Below are 17,436 nucleotides of genomic sequence, written 5' to 3' on the forward strand. Positions count from 1 at the left end.
GGAGTCGAAAATGTGTTGGTCATGACGGACGTATTTAGCAAGTATACTCAAGCTGTGCCTACCCGTGACCAACGAGCCCAAACTGTCGCTCAGGTACTACTGCATTAGTGGTTTTATAGGTTTGGGGTGCCTAGCCATATCCACTCTGATCAGGGGAGGTCATTTGAAAGTGGTCTTATACAGCAGCTTTGTTCCCTGTATGGTGTAACAAAATCTCGCACCACTCCCTACCATCCGGCAGGGAATGGGCAATGCGAACGGTTTAACAGGACCCTCCATAATTTGCTTCACCCTATACCAACTACCCAGAAGCATGACTGGATGTCTTGTCTCCCACAGGTAGTATACTGTTATAACACCACCCCACATCACACCACTGGAGAGTCTCCCTATTTTCTTATGTTTGGGCGGGAACCCATGCTTCCCATTGATTTTCTTCTGGGACGCGTTCAAGAACCATTGCCAGGGACAGTTCAACAGTAGATCATTGAACATCAGGAAAGGTTGAGGTTGGGCTTCCAAGGTGCACGGGACTGGCTGGTGGCCGCTGCAGAATGTAGAAAAGAGCATCACGATTTACAGGTGCATGAAGCCCCATTAGTAGAAGGCCAGTTGGTCTATCTAAGGGACCACAGTGCTAGAGGTCGGCATAAGATTCAAGACCTCTGGAGTCCGGTCTCGTACCAGGTACTCCGAGCACCTGTTGGACACGGGGCAGTTTACACTATCGCTCCGGTGAGCAACCTGTAAAAAGCCCGAATGGTCCATCGTGACCAGTTAAAGCCGCAGTTTCCTCTGGCCTATGTCATGCAGCAGCCTTCAGCTCTAGCCGCTGCTCACCCCGTTCCCTCTGACCAGCCACCACCTGAGGAGGAGCAAGTTTTGCTCATAGTTCGTGATTCTCTATAAGTGAAGCGTCCTCTCCCTGTTCTTGGATCACTGTCTGGGGCCTTAGGTTCCACTTGTGAGTCCGTTGACATGGGTTCATCTGAGGGTGTTACTTCATCTCTTGGGGTTGCTGGTTCAGAAAGTACCCCTTTGACATCTGGGGCAGGGTCTGTAGAGAAGGCCTCTGGCTCCACTACAGCTAGTTGTCGCCGTACATTACGCTCAACAGCCGGACGGCACTCTAATCTGCACCACCTTCCAAGGTCGGTGGGTCGATTAACCGGGCTACCCCCTTCGCCTCTGGTTGTGGGATTGGGCCAGAATACCTCTTGCCACTCTAATCCTTCATGGGTAGTCAACGGGGCGCCGACTCAAGAAGAGGGGGGTAGAATGTGACAGATTGGGCTACACCCCTCAATCTGAGTCATGATTATTCTAGGTTTGTGGTTGGCGGAGTCACAAGCAAGGGGAGTATTGGCACAACTTTTATTCTGATAAAAAGTCAGTATTGAGTGCCATAGGATCCTTTCATTTCGCTGTGGCATTGTAGCCAGTGCACCTGTGTGGTGGCTGGTGTGAAGTCTTTCATTTCAGCTGGGAGTAGTGTTACCAGGGGTTCTTTGTCTTCAGTGTTTTTTTTGGTCCAGTTGAGGTTTATGATCAAGGTCTGGGCAAGCCTTAGCGGTGGCTTGAATGACACCGGAACCAGCTGAAGCGAGCGGTCTAATTGTGTCGGTCTCGTCAATCAGTGGAATCGTACACTCGCTGCGGCTTCTCACACTGACGGCAAGCTGCTGTTCCGTTGCCATTTGTGTTGTCCGTTTGGGGCAGCCACTCCATTTTTGCGTTGGTTATTTTGTTTAGTTCCCTGTTTGAGTTGATGTTTATTGTTTTATAATTAACGCGGGCTATGTTCGCAATTATGTATTTGTGTTTTTGTGTGATTTAAGTTATTTACGTTTTGTCTGTGTTTTGATTTATTTTCTGTGGCTGGGGTTGTGTGGTGCCTTTGGTGTTGCATGCACCAGCTAATTGCTTTTGAGTGTGTGTGTGTGGGTTAGTATATTAGTAGTGAGTGGTTATATGCAGGTGTGGCAACCAGGGCGGCTGCACTTCCTCTTCTGCTGGTCCTGTATGTCCTTGTCAACTCTTCTGCTAGCTCTCTGCTGTCTAGGATAAGTATTTTGTTTTTTTTCCTTGGTTTGGAGATTTGGTAGCCAACATTGTTGACTATTACCCTGTGTTTAATCTTTTTTTTTTTTTTCCTTTGGGCAGGTATTGGGAGCTCTGCCCAGAGCAGCCGGTCTCTAGGTGGTGGAAGTCCCTCACATTTCTTTTGCTGTGTGCACAGTTGATTTTTATATCTTCTTGCAGTCCTTATTTGTTTAATTTGTGTTTATTCTTTCACGTGTGGTGTTTTCAGAGTCTCTGCTGCCCTTTTCTTCCGTGCTGCCTGTGGTAAGCCCCAACTTTGACCCTAGTTATTTTTTTTATTTCTTTTTAATAGTAACATAACAGCAGAGAGCAGCTTTGTCTTCAGTGTGCCATGTGCGTATGTCACCTGGCCATCTTTGTTCCCTTCTCCCCTTGTTGAATGGGCTATATGTGCCCTGGAGTGTTATGGTGATGCCTTTGTATGGCACAGCTTTATAACTGTTTGTTTGATGTCCTTGTGATGTATTTATTGTATTGTATTGGTTGTTAATTTGGATTTCCATGGTGGCTCATGGTTTGTTCAAGCTGACTTGATAGCCTGGTTCTTCGTTCCAGCCCATCTGCATATTTTGCACATTGTGCCTGTTATCAATTTCGTGAATTGTGAATAGTGTTTTAATTATTGTATAATTTGTGATTTTAATAAATATGATTGTGAATATATCTCTGGCCTAGGAGTGTCTCCCGAACCTGTGTCCTGTTTTTGTAATATATTGGTGTGATATTGAGGTTCCTAAGGGCTTTCTCCCACCCTAGGTGTCATAGTTGGTGAATACCAAATTTCTAAATTTACGTGCCACTGTTACACCATGAACATTGTGAAAGATACAACACATTCATCCCATGCACTCTTCTCCCTACTGCCATCAGGCAGAAGGTACTGCACCATAACTGCCCGCACCTCCAGAATGGTGAAGAGCTTTTCCCCCAAGCAATAAGACTGCTGAACAATGAAACATGATACAAAACAGGGGCGATTTCTCAGAGACAACAAGGGAAGCCGAACTTCCCCTAAAATTCTCTCCTCAAACTGCGGCATCTACGATGTTGAATTCTCATTAAAACAATAACTTGCATAACATAATATATGCCCAAGATTGTATTTACATTCATAACTATCCCTATGTCATCCTGTAACTTATTTGAGTGATGTCTGATGAACTTGCAGTTTGCTACGAGAATCACCTTTGCTGCCAGGCTGTAACCTTTCTTATTTCAATGGGCTCTATGGACTGGCAGCTGGGTATCCATTACAGTCTACGAGACGGCTCTGAACAGCCAATTTCGGCTAGTTGTTATTGGTTAAAATCGACAAAATCATCACTTCCAGGGAAGCCGGGTATCTCTGGGGGTAAACGGGACATTGGGAGGGCCAAGAAGCCGGCTGATAAAGGATTATTGGAGGTGGTGTTTGAAAGACATGAGGAGGGTGGTCCCTGTACTTCGGCGAGGAACACGGTAAGCATGATCAGTCAGTCCCTAGCGGATGTCGAGAAAGTCTAGTCGTGTGCCAAAGTGCTGTCCGAATTTCTTTTCATATAAACGTTTCTTCTCATTGATGTCTTTGTACATTACTCTGTAAATAAATGTAAATATTACTCGTTGTGCTCCGTTAACTTTCATCCATTCTATCAGTTTGATCATTCGTGAATTCACTCGTTTATTTCATTTGTAGTTCAATCAACGTGGTTGTAGGCTAGCTTGAGCCTTATTGGGATCTGCAGTGCTAGCTGCTAACAGCTGGTATCTATCTGCTATAATGGCAAACGTCGTGGACATGCTTTTGTCAAAACGTTTTGACACTCTGCCATATGAGGAGAAAGTGAGAATTAAAGAGCAAGGCAAGACCAAAGCCCAAGCTTAATCTCATTCAAAAATCAGCAGGTCATAACAGGTCTTTTCAGGTGTCTTGGTATGAAAATGTGAACTGGTTGACTGGGTCTCCTGTGACTAATAAAATGTACTGTTGGCCATGTCTTTTGATGAAGCCCTCTCATGGAAATTTAGTTTGGTCAAAAGATGGGTTTGGGGACCTGGTGAATTTCAAAAGGGCTTGCAAAAGGCATGAAATGAGCAATGAGCATGTCACTTCATGTGCAAGACTTAGCTGTCTGGGGAGGGTCAGGGTGGAACATGCCATCGATGAAGGTGCTCGTATAAATAGTGTGCATCATATAATGTTCATGAATCTGAAGTGTGTATATTGTTCAGTAATGTTAAGAGAATGGTGGGCTCTGTGTTATAGGTTATACCTGGGTATAATATTCAAGGTTCTGTGTGTTGCATAGCCTACCTGGTTATGAATTTCCAGACTGTGTTGCAGAAGATGTTCAAGGATGTGCTGCACAGCTGGGTGTTGTGTTAAAGACTCTGTGTTGCATATCAGGGTATGATGTTCAAGGCTCTTCGTTGAATAGCCAGTGATTTTTGGATGTTTGATATGTTTGATTAAGGATATGAGGCATTAGCCTGGCAAGCCAGACTCATTCTCATCTCATCTCTATCTCTAGCCGCTTTATCCTTCTACAGGGTCGCAGGCAAGCTGGAGCCTATCCCAGCTGACTACGGGCGAAAGGCGGGGTACACCCTGGACAAGTCGCCAGGTCATCACAGGGCTGACACACAGACACAGACAACCATTCACACTCACATTCACACCTACAGTCAATTTAGAGTCACCAGTTAACCTAACCTGCATGTCTTTGGACTGTGGGGGAAACCGGAGCACCCGGAGGAAACCCACGCGGACACGGGGAGAACATGCAAACTCCACACAACAAGGCCCTCGCCGGCCCCAGGGCTCGAACCCAGGACCTTCTTGCTGTGAGGCGACAGCGCTAACCACTACACCACCGTGCCGCCCCGGCAAGCCAGACTATAACATGAAATGTACAAGCAAAAATACTTTCTGCCACTAGGTGGGGTTGTCTAGTTCACTATGCTAATGGGGCACACCTTTCTATGCTTTGATATCCGGCCTACAGGTTTTACGATGAATGCGTAAAATGGGCTTCCCCTGTTCTAAAAACCAGCAGCCGCCAATGATAAAGAACCCTCTCTCACTGAACTGGAATGCACTCCTGCACTTTCTCATCTCTGCTGCTAATTTTTAATTTATACATTCTACCTCCACCTCACTGTTATTATAGCCACTGCTGTATTACAAGTCTACTTATGCCCTTGCACCACTTGATCCATAGTGAAATGGTATTTCATCTCACTGTATACAGTGGTTGAAATGACAATAAAAAACACTTGATTTGATTTTCATTTTAATAATATTAACATCTTAGATCATTCAGAAATGTCTTTTTTAGCATTATTTGAGTAATTTTAGATGATAAATTCATATGTATTGCATATATTGGCCAAAGACAATGTTTTTGATAATTATGAAGCCATCTTGAGGCCTTGGCTTAGCAATATGAGAGGTGAAATGACAATATCTTGAAAGCCCCGGGAGGAGTAAAGGGCCACAAAAATGGGTGAACAAGAACAATAAGAAGAATAAACCCCACTTAAGAGGAACAATTAAGAAGAAAAGAGCAAGCACACTTAATAATAATCAGGAGAGCATTATTCTTCTGTTGTGGTGAGACGTGGCAAAATGTCTCACGTACTCATCAATGTTGAGGGCATGTGCCCTCCTTGTCTCAACACTAAGCGTTCCGAGATGACTTAATCTGTCATCAACCATTGTGGTCCTCAGGTGAGTCTTTATAAGTTTTAAAGCTGAGAAGCTTCACTCACAGGACGCAGTGCTTACTGGTGTTATAACAGCGATCTTGCAAAGCCTGAAGAGCTCATGGAAGACCTCTTTGTAAGGCTCGAGAAAAACAAGAAAATAGAGCAACGTACTGTAGATGATCTGTCTAATCCACTCTTCCCTCTCCTATCCAATAGTCGCTTTGTTTGGTGAACCTCATGCTTGAGGTCCCCTAAATCTGACTCATACATCTGTGCAAAGGCAAACAGAAGCTCTTTGCTCAGGAAAGTTGCACTCGTTGGGTTCAGAGACTGCACCCCTTGCATAATCTCACAACTTTTCTTTGAAAACCGTCTCTTCATTTCAGCTATGAGACAGTCAATCACCTGATAGAAAAGTGCTCTAGAGAAGCCCTCATCATCACAATTCCTCTGGCCTACAGTGCTCATCTTGAGTCAAGAAATCTTGAGCTGATTCTGGGATGTCTTTTATATTGTGTTTATACACCAATTTTGCATTGGTCAGCCAGTTCCTGAATCTCTTTCCATAGTTCATCAAAGTAATTTTCATCTCTGTGTCCTGGAGACTGTCTGTACTGGTAAGTGCACCTACTAGATCCACAGCCCTAGCTAGATCAAGTGTGCTGGACTGTAGCATGTCAGAGAGACATTTAGCATCACCAAACACTTTGCAAAATGTCACTAAAAGCCCTAAGAACTGTAGGTCTATCTGGGAAAGAAGACCCCTTGCCTCAACTGATCTGTCACCACTTATTTCCAGTCCAAGATCCTGCAACAGTCTAAGAACTGCTGGAAGCCTGTCCTTCAGATTACGGCATGCCGTGTATCTGCATGCCCATCTTGTGTCTGAAAGTGCCTGTAGCTCCCTAGGCTGCTGCAGTGGGTAAAGCTCTTTCTGAACAGCAAGCCACTTCATGTGCACATAAGAGCCAGATACAAAGTTATACAGCTGCTGCAAAAGTGCAAAAAGGTCAACCACCTCAGGCACTGCTTTTGTAGCATCAGCAAGAACCAACTTCAAGCAATGTGAATTACAGTGAACATAAAATGCAAATCTGGCATTATTTTGAATCCTTGCAGACACACCTGAATGCTTGCCGCTCATGACGGATGCACCATCATACCCCTGCCCCACAAGGTTATTTCTGTAGTCCAGTCCATGTCCCTCTAAACAACTGATAATCATTTGGCTAAGACCAGCTGCATTGAGGCTGTCAGCTGCTTGAAAGCACAAAAAACTTTAATGAATGGCACCATTGTAATAATACCATAAAACTATAGACATTTGTTCCTTTTTTTTTGCAAGTCTTTTGTTTCATCAGTGAGCACACTAAACACCTCATGTTCTTTCACTTCTTTTTATGATTTCACTCTGTACCATCTCAGCTAAGCCCTGAAGAATTTTGTTCTGGATTTGGTGACACTGGTGTACTTAGCATTTCCAGATGCTTCCAACCTTTTCTCAATAAATTGGTCATGTTTTGTGATTTTGTGCAATATGGCCAAAAAATTTCCCTTATTCACAGAGTCTTCAGACTCTCGATGCCCCCTCTGAGCGATATTCTGTGTTGCTGTCAAAAGCAGTACACTAGCTATCGTTTTTATGTAATTTCTGTTTTCTTCCACTTTCTTTTGATGGTTCTCATTCATTGAATTTAACATTGACATGTTTGTCTCTGTATCCATTCTAAACCTGTTCCAAGCATACATAGCATTTATATGAAATTCAGATTTTGAATGGCTCTTAAAACCAGAGTCTTTAAACAATGCTTTCTTACAATTAGAGAAGCCTGAAGGTGATTGTGGCAGCGGGGGCATGGTCAAGCGCCGGTCTGTGACAGGAGGGCAGAGTCAGGGAAGGTGAGTGGCAGAATCACTACACCTGAGAGCAATTAACCTGTGTTTGTGCGTCTTCCCAGTGACCGCACCCTATATAAGGAGGGAGAGCAGAGAGCAGAGGAGCTCTTCCCTGAACAGACACCCGTCGTGTGTGTGTGTGTGTGTGTCTGAGTGACTGTTATACTGAAAAGTGTGACAATAACTGCTAAATTTGAACCTGATCTCTGTCCTGCTGTCCTCTGTGCTCCACCCACCTGCTCCGAACTGCCACAGTGGTGCTGAAACCCGGGAACTGGAGCACAGCAGCCTCACAGCCCCATGGAGTCCTCCCTGTTCACTGAACTGGTCCACGCCCTCACCACGGCCCAGCAAAGCCAGCACCAGGCACTACTCACCCTCCGAAAGGAGCAAGAAGAGCGGTTCGAGGCCCTGGTGTTGGCTCAACAAGAAGACCGACAGGTGTTCCGGCACCTCCTCGCGTCGGCGGGGCCCACCAGCGCTCCTACCGCAGGCCCATCTCCCCTCACCGTCACCAAGATGGGCCCGCAGGACGACCCCGAGGCATTCATCATGCTCTTTGAGCAAGTCGCCGAAGCCTCGGGGTGGCCGATGGAGCAGCGCTCGGCGCGCCTCCTCCCCCTGCTCACAGGAGAAGCACAGCTGGCCGCGCTACAGCTCCCCGCTGACCGCCGGCTGGCCTATGCGGACCTCCGCTGGGCCATCCTCCAGCGCGTGGGGCACACTCCAGAACAGCAGCGCCAGCGCTTCCGCGCGCTGCGCTTGGAGGAAGTCGGCCGGCTGTTCGCGTTTGGCCAGCAGCTCTGGGACACCTGCTGGCGGTGGCTGAGGGCCAACAACCGCGACGCCGAAGGAATCCTCGACCAGGTGGTGCTGGAACAGTTCGTCGCTCGCTTGCCAGCAGGAACTGCGGAGTGGGTCCGGTGCCACCACCCAGCGTCGCTGGATCAGGCAGTCGAGCTGGCGGAGGACCATTTGGCGGCTGTCCCGGCGGCAGGACAGCAGATGGCATCTTCTCTTCTCTCCTCTTCTCTCTCTCTCTCTCTCTCCCCCTCCTCCTGTGTCCCGTCCTCGCCCCATTCCCCCACCGCGGAGGTGGGGGCCGGCGCCACCCCAGCCAGCCCACCGCACCCACGGTGCCCTCCCATTTCTCCCTTCTGTGTCTGTCTCTCCCCCACCTCAGGTGAGTGAGCCCCAGATCACTGGTGCAGAGGGAAAGCCCAGGCCGGTTTGCTGGCGCTGCGGGGAGCCGGGCCACCTTCAACAGCAGTGCACAGCAATGAAAGTGGGCACGGTGGTTTGGATACCCGACGCGCCAGAGGCCACCCTCGATCGGGCTGGAGTGTATCGCATACCGGTGAGTATCCAAGGGGATACATATCAGGCATTGGTGGATTCTGGTTGTAACCAGACCTCAATTCACCAAAGCCTGGTGCAAAACAAAGCATTGGGAGGAGCACAGGGGGTGAAGGTGTTGTGTGTGCACGGGGATGTTCATTGCTACCCTTTGGTGTCGGTCCACATTATTTTCAGAGGGGAAAAATTTATAGTGAAGGTGGCGGTTAATCCCCGCCTTACCCACTCTTTAATTTTGGGGACTGATTGGCCGGGATTTTCGGGGTTTAATGACATGCCTAATAAAGAGTGGGTCCTGCCATTTAACAGGGGGAGGTCCCGGTGTTGCTTTGGCGGGAGCAGCTGTCACAGAGCTGTCTACGTCATCTCCGCGTCAGAGTGAGGAGCCGCCGGCTCCTCCTCTCTCTATTGGGGAACCCTCGCGGATTTCCCATTAGAACAATCGCGAGACGAGACTCTGCGACATGCGTTTGACCAAGTGAGAGTAATCGATGGTCAAACGCTCCAGCCGAACGCCACCCCGTCCTTCCCCTACTTCGCAATTATGAAGGATAGGTTATACCGAGTGACGCAGGACATTCAAACTAAAGAGCGAGTCACGCAGCTTTTAATTCCGAAGAGCCGCTGGGAATTGGTATTCCAGGCGGCTTACTTTAATCCCATGGCTGGACACTTAGGGCAGGAGAAAACACTAGCCCGAATAATGGCCCGATTCTATTGGCCGGGGATTCGCTGCGATGTTTGTAGGTGGTGTACGGCATGCCGCGAATGCCAGTTAGGAAATCCAGCGGCCATTCCAAAAGCGCCTTTGCGCCCTCTTCCATTAATCAAGACCCCGTTTAAGAGAATTGGGATGGATCTCGTCGGGCCATTAGATCGGTCAGCATGAGGGTACCACTTTATATTAGTTCTGGTGGACTATGCAACGCGATACCCGGAAGCAGTGCCTCTGCACAATATCTCAGCACGCAGTATTGCAGAGGCGCTCTTCCACGTCATCTCCCGAGTTGGAATCCTGAAAGAGATTCTGACTGATCAAGGCACTACATTTATGTCACGGACACTGCGCAAACTGTATGGGTTATTGGGGATTAAGCCGATCCGCACCAGCGTGTATCACCCACAAACGGACGGTTTAGTAGAACGGTTCAACCGCACCCTCAAAAATATTATTAAAAAATTTGTAAGTGAGGACGCACGTAATTGGGATAAGTGGCTCGAGCCCTTGCTGTTCTCAGTGCGAGAAGTCCCCCAAGCCTCCACGGGGTTCTCCCCGTTCGAATTATTATATGGGCGTAAGCCGCGCGGCATCCTAGATGTGCTGCGGGAAAATTGGAAGGAGGGACCTTCACAAAGCAAAAACGAAATTCAGTACGTTATGGACCTGCGCGCAAAACTCCACACGCTCACCCACCTAACTCAGGAGAATTTGCGGCAGGCCCAGGAATGGCAAGCCCGCCTGTACAACAAGGGTACGCGCCTTAGAGAGTTCACTCCAGGAGATAAGGTACTCATACTGTTGACCACGTCGAGCTCCAAATTGATCGCCAAGTGGCAAGGACCCTTTGAGGTCAAACAGCGTGTCGGGGATGTCGACTATGAGGTGAGGCGAACGGACAGGGGTGGGGTGCTACAGATTTACCACCTCAATCTGCTTAAACTCTGGAACGAGGAGGTCCCTGTGGCATTGGTGTCGGTGGTTCCAGAGAAGGCAGAGCAGGGGCCGGAGGTTCAAAAAGGGACATTGGCATCACGTACCTCTCTGGTCCCCTGTGGAGACCACCTCTCCCCGACCCAACTCACGGTCACCCAGTTGCAGACCGAGTTTTCGGATGTGTTCTCGCCCCTGCCCGGTCGCACTAACCTCATAGAGCACCACATAGAGATGCCCCCGGGGGTGGTAGTGTGTAGCCGCCCTTACAGGCTACCCGAACACAAAAAAAGGTGGTTTGGGAAGAACTTCAGACCATGCTCGAAATGGGCATCGTCGAGGAGTCCCACAGTGACTGGAGCAGCCCGGTGGTCTTGGTACCCAAGGCTGACGGGTCGGTCCGGTTCTGTGTGGACTGTAGAAAAGTCAACGCGGTGTCTAAATTCGACGCATACCCAATGCCTCGTATTGACGAGCTGCTCGATCGACTAGGCACGGCTCGCTTTTATTCGACACTGGATTTGACGAAGGGATATTGGCAGATCCCCTTGACTCCACTATCCCAAGAAAAAACGGCCTTTTCCACACCATTTGGGTTACACCAATTCGTCACACTTCCGTTTGGGCTGTTTGGGGTGCCCGCTACGTTTCAGCGGCTGATGGACCAGGTCCTCCGCCCCCACGCCACCTATGCGGCTGCCTATCTTGATGACATCATCATATATAGTAATGACTGGCCGAGGCACTTGGAACACCTAAGGGCCGTCCTTAGGTCGCTGAGGCGAGCGGGTCTCACAGCCAACCCAAAGAAGTGTGTGATTGGGCGGGTGGAAGTACGGTATCTGGGCTTCCACTTGGGCAACAGGCAGGTGCGTCCCCAAATTAACAAGACCGCAGCAATTGCAGCCTGCCCGAGGCCCAAGACCAAAAAGGGGGTGAGACAGTTCCTGGGGCTAGCTGGCTATTATCGTAGGTTTATACCTAATTATTCGGACGTCACCAGCCCGCTGACTGATCTCACTAAAAAGGGGGCACCAGATCCGGTCCAATGGACGGAGCAATGCCAGCGGGTTTTTTCGGAGGTAAAGGCTGCACTGTGTGGGGGGCCACTTCTACACTCCCCTGACTTTTCTCTCCCCTTTATGTTGCAGACCAACTTTTTGGACAGAGGGCTGGGGGCGGTTTTGTCCCAGGAGGTGGAGGGGGAGGACCGCCCCGTCCTGTATATCAGCAGGAAGCTGTCGGTGCATGAGGGGCGCTACAGCACCATAGAGAAAGAGTGTCTGGCCATCAAGTGGGCGGTCCTCGCCCTCCGGTACTACCTGCTGGGGCACCCTTTCATCCTCTGTTCGGACCACGCGCCCCTACAGTGGCTCCACCGCATGAAGGATGCCAACGCGCGGATAACCCATTGGTATCTGGCACTCCAACCCTTTAATTTCAAGGTGGTCCACAGGCCGGGGGCGCAGATGGTCGTGGCGGACTTCCTCTCCCGTCGGGGGGGGGGGGAGTCGGCTGCAGGCCGGACGGCCGCCCGGCCTGAGTCGGGCGGTGGGGGTATGTGGCAGCAGGGGCATGGTCAAGCGCCGGTCTGTGACAGGAGGGCGGAGTCAGGGAAGGTGAGTGGCAGAATCACTACACCTGAGAGCAATTAACCTGTGTTTGTGTGTCTTCCCAGTGACTGCGCCCTATATAAGGAGGGAGAGCAGAGAGCAGAGGAGCTCTTCCCTGAACAGACACCCGTCGTGTGTGTGTGTGTCTGAGTGACTGTTATACTGAAAAGTGTGACAATAAATGCTAAATTTGAACCTGATCTCTGTCCTGCCGTCCTCTGTGCTCCACCCACCTGCTCCGAACTGCCACAGTGATGTAAAGGCAGAATCTGGTACATTTGGCAGAGAGAAATGCCGACAGGCAAAGCAGTAGGAAGAGTCTTGCAGTACTGAATACTCAAGCCAAGAATTGTCTTTTGAGTGTCGTCACACGTACGTCATCGGGGGCGCGGATTTGCTGCTGACCCCGAGTTTCACCTGTTGTGTTTGAGTTCGTGTTTTTGTGGATTTTACATGAGTGAATGGGTACTGCATTTTGCACAAAATGAAGATGAGTTCTGGAATATTTCTGTGGCTGGCCCTGGCCTTGTGCCTCCTCAATGCCTGGGCGTTTGAAGACTCACGATAGGAATCTCGGCGTCCTGACCTACACTTGTGAGTTCTTACTTTCTCTGAAATCTTCAGCAACGCAATAGGATCTGTATGGGGATATTTTTAATATATACCCTGAACTTAAACAAACTAAAACAAGGCCCAAGGCCAAATTTAAAAAGAGGGGTTCTAGAGGAGGTGTACGGGAGAGAGTAAGGAGACGCGGTTGCAAACACCCTCTGCCCACAATGACTCTTTCTAATGTCCAATCAATCAGTAACAAAATTAACGAACTGATGGCGAAACTTCAGCACGACAGAGACTACAGACAAAGTAACCTAATCTGTTTTACAGAGACCTGGCTTAAAAAGGACATACCAGACCCAAACTTGCCTGGTTACACTCTGATAAGGGCAGATAGAGATGCGCACAAATCAAAGAAATCAATAGGAGGTGGCCTGTGCATGTACTTTGATAAAAGATGGGCTACGCAGTATACTGTATGGGAGACAGTTTGCACATGTGAGTATGAAATCCTGGTGGTTTCATTTCGTCCTTTTTATTTACCCAGATAGTTTGGTCAGATTACCATTATTTTAACTTATGTGCCCGGACCGGACTTCGAAGGGGTGGTGTCCAAAATTGCGGACAGCTATGACAATGCAAAGGCCCGGTCAACGGAACAGCCAGGGTTTATCCTAGGGGACTTAAACTTGTGTGATTTGTCAAGTCATTTGCCCACGCTCCATCAATATGTGGACTGCCCTACACGCGCAACGCGCATCCTGGATAAATAGAATAGAATAGAATAGAATAGAATGCCTTTTATTGTCACTATACACATGTACAATGAGATTAAAGCATCTCCAATAACAGTGCAAACAGCGTGTAGAGAGGGAGAGAGAGAGGAAAGGGGGGAAGGGGAAGGGAAAAAAGGGAGGGAGGTGTAAGGTGCACAGTCTGAGGTGTATGTGTTGTGTTACACATTATGGAGTGAGGTATTGCACATATAAAGTATTGCACAGAGACAGTCACATTGTAAATTATTGCACGAGAGAGTCACATAAGATAAAATATTACACATTTGAATTATTGCAAGGTAAGGTATGGTGCACAGACTTGAGGTATATGTGCTGTGTGTAAGATGCACAGTCCTGAGGTGTATGTGCTGTGTGTAAGGTGCACAGTCCTGAGGTGCATGTGTTGTGTGTAAGGTGCATTGTCCTGAGGTGCATGTGTTGCATTTCACATTTTGGACTGTGGTATTGCACATTATAAAAAGTATTGTAAAGATAGTCACCTTATAAAGTACTGCACATTTATAAATTAGTAAAATACAACCCCAATTCCAAAAAAGTTGGGACAAAGTACAAATTATTAATAAAAATGGAATGCAATGATGTGGAAGTTTCAAAATTCCATACTTTATTCAGAATAGAACATAAATGACATATCAAATGTTTAAACTGAGAAAATGTATCATTTAAAGAGAAAAATTAGGTGATTTTAAATTTCATGACAACAACACATCTCAAAAAAGTTGGGACGAGGCCATGTTTACCACTGTGAGACATCCGCTTTTCTCTTTACAACAGTCTGTAAACATCTGGGGACTGAGGAGACAAGTTGCTCAAGTTTAGGGATAGGAATGTTAACCCATTCTTGTCTAATGTAGGATTCTAATTGCTCAACTGTCTTAGGTCTTTTTTGTCGTATCTTCTGTTTTATGATGCGCCAAATGTTTTCTATGGGTGAAAGATCTGGATTGCAGGCTGGCCAGTTCAGTACCCGGACCCTTCTTCTACGCAGCCATGATGCTGTAATTGATGCAGCATGTGGTTTGGCATTGTCATGTTGGAAAATGCAAGGTCTTCCCTGAAAGAGACGTCGTCTGGATGGGAGCATATGTTGCTCTAGAACCTGGATATACCTTTCAGCATTGATGGTGTCTTTCCAGATGTGTAAGCTGCCCATGCCACACGCACTAATGCAACCCCATACCATCAGAGATGCAGGCTTCTGAACTGAGCGCTGATAACAACTTGGGTCGTCCTTCTCCTCTTTAGTCCGAATGACATGGCGTCCCTGATTTCCATAAAGAACTTCAAATTTTGATTAATCTGACCACAGAACAGTTTTCCACTTTGCCACAGTCCATTTTAAATGAGCCTTGGCCCAGAGAAGATGTCTGCGCCTCTGGATCGTGTTTAGATACGGCTTCTTCTTTGAACTATAGAATTTTAGCTGGCAACGGCGGATGGCACGGTGAATTGTGTTCACAGATAATGTTCTCTGGAAATATTCCTGAGCCCATTTTGTGATTTCCAATACAGAAGCATGCCTGTATGTGATGCAGTGCCGTCTAAGGGCCTGAAGATCACGGGCACCCAGTATGGTTTTCCAGCCTTGACCCTTACACACAGAGATTCTTCCAGATTCTCTGAATCTTTTGATGATATTATGCACTGTAGATGATGATATGTTCAAACTCTTTGCAATTTTACACTGTCGAACTCCTTTCTGATATTGCTCCACTATTTGTCAGCGCAGAATTAGGGGGATTGGTGATCCTCTTCCCATCTTTACTTCTGAGAGCCGCTGCCACTCCAAGATGCTCTTTTTATACCCAGCCATGTTAATGACCTATTGCCAATTGACCTAATGAGTTGCAATTTGGTCCTCCAGCTGTTCCTTTTTTGTACCTTTAACTTTTCCAGCCTCTTATTGCCCCTGTCCCAACTTTTTTGAGATGTGCTGCTGTCATGAAATTTCAAATGAGCCAATATTTGGCATGAAATTTCAAAATGTCTCACTTTCAACATTTGATATGTTGTCTATGTTATATTGTGAATACAATATCAGTTTTTGAGATTTGTAAATTACTGCATTCCGTTTTTCTTTACAATTTGTACTTTGTCTCAACTTTTTTGGAATCGGGGTTGTAGTAAATAGTAAAATAAAATAGACTATAAAGTCAGAGCATATCTGAGTTTAGGGCGGTTATGGCTTTTGGAAAGAAGCTGTTTTTTAATCTATTTGTCTTTGCCCTGATGCACCTGTAGCACCTCCCTGAGGGCAACAGGTCAAACAGATCAAAGCCAGGGTGGGAGCTGTCCTTGATAATATTCTTAGCTCTGTTAAGGCAGCGGGAGGTGTAAATGTCCATCAGGGAGGGGAGAGGGCAGCCAATGATCCTCTGTGCTGCCTTTACTACCCTCTGGAGCCTCTCTCTGTCTACAGCAGTGCAGCTGCCATACCATACTGTAATACAGTACGTCAGTATGCTCTCGATGGATGAGCGGTTTTGGTAACATACAGGACGTGTATAAATCCATCGGTAGACCTGGACTAGGAAAATCCGACCACAACGTTGTGCATCTACTGCCACGGTACAGAGTGAAACTGAAGCATGACAAGCCAGTAACGAGAGATATTCAAGTATGGACTGATGACAGTAAGGAGGAGCTGAGAGACTGTCTGGATGAAACGGACTGGCAGATCTTTTTTAATTACTGCGATGACCCACATGAACTGACTGAAACTATCACATCATATTTAACTTTCTGTGAGAGTACCGTCATTCAGACAAAGACTGTACGAATTTACCCCAATAATAAAACATGGATAACGAGAGACTTAAAAGAATGCATAATAGAGAAAAAGCAAGCTTTTGCCAAGGGTAATGCAGAACTTGTGAGAGAAAAAAGATGTGAATTGAGAAGCAAATTGCAGAAGGCTAGGTTGGAATACAAAAATAAAGTGGAGAAGCAATTCTGTTCTGGCAATGCCAAAACTGCATAGGCAGGTTTAAATCAAATGATGGGGAGGGAAACAAAACAAGGAGGTACCCCTATTGGCCCGCCCCCCACCCTATCTTTTGCAAATGACTTGAATGTTTTCTACAGTAGATTTGATAAGACAGACTTCAGCACTGAACGGGAGGAGGTGTGTAAAACTGTCCCGGAATACAGCTCAATCAATCTGACTGAACATGAAATCCTTTAAAGCCTGACCCGTATTAAGCCTAATAAAGCCCCCGGTCCTGATGGTTTGAGTGGTAAAGTCCTCAAGTTCTGCTCTCACCAGTTAAAGGGTGTGCTGACAAACTTATTTCAAATATTGCTACAGACATCCACAGTTCCCAACACATGGAAGCGGTCAAATATTGTGCCAGTTCCTAAAAAACCTGGTGCAACTGAACTGAATGACTTTAGACCCATTGCACTCACTTCCATTCTATGCAAATGTATGGAGAGAGTGGTGAGCAAGCATATAACTGCCAGTGTATCCAACACTTTAGACCAACTCCAGTTTGCATATAAATGTCAAAGGGGCACAGACGATGCAACTATAACACTGTTTAATATCTTAGCCAAACACTTACAAGTTCCCTCTCATTACGCTAGAATCTTGTTCATAGATTTTACATCTGCTTTTAATTCTATGCAAATTCAGGTACTGTTGCAAAGACTTGTTGATTTAGGGGTTAATGGTGGAATAATTCATTGGGTTAGGGATTTTCTCTCTGACCGCCCTCAACGGGTTATCTTGGGGAATATTGAGTCAGCTCTCACTGTTTTGAATACTGGGGCACTGCAG

The sequence above is a fragment of the Neoarius graeffei genome, chromosome 19 (assembly GCF_027579695.1).
Source record: "Neoarius graeffei isolate fNeoGra1 chromosome 19, fNeoGra1.pri, whole genome shotgun sequence".
NCBI lineage: Eukaryota > Metazoa > Chordata > Actinopteri > Siluriformes > Ariidae > Neoarius > Neoarius graeffei.